The sequence below is a fragment of the Sinocyclocheilus rhinocerous genome, unplaced genomic scaffold (assembly GCF_001515625.1).
Source record: "Sinocyclocheilus rhinocerous isolate Xijiao unplaced genomic scaffold, SAMN03320098_v1.1 scaffold5395, whole genome shotgun sequence".
Taxonomy (NCBI): Eukaryota; Metazoa; Chordata; class Actinopteri; order Cypriniformes; family Cyprinidae; genus Sinocyclocheilus; species Sinocyclocheilus rhinocerous.
The window spans coordinates 12,853-13,185 of NW_015631741.1; positions in this window are offsets into that span (position 1 = coordinate 12,853).

The following is a 333-nucleotide window of genomic DNA, read 5'->3' on the forward strand; positions in this document are numbered from 1 at the left end:
AGAGATTAAGAAAAATATGTCTTCATAATGCAATATATCTGAAAAATCTGAAAAGTTAAAGATTGTAAAGTGAATAGTCTTCCGTATGTTTACTGAAGTGTACAAAACAAGTTTTACAAGTTTTGGATCAGCTTCCACAACCAAATCTCTTTGCTACTACAAGAGTATTTTCATTTAGAGAGAAACTGATCCTCAGTTCTTCATCTTCTCAGAATGAGGTGCCGTTTCATTTTTTCATAGTGATGTCTTTCCAGCTTAATCATAACTGGTTTATCTGGATTAACTTCAGTTCAACAAAACTCAACAGTAAAGTAGAACTGGTTTATAAAAATA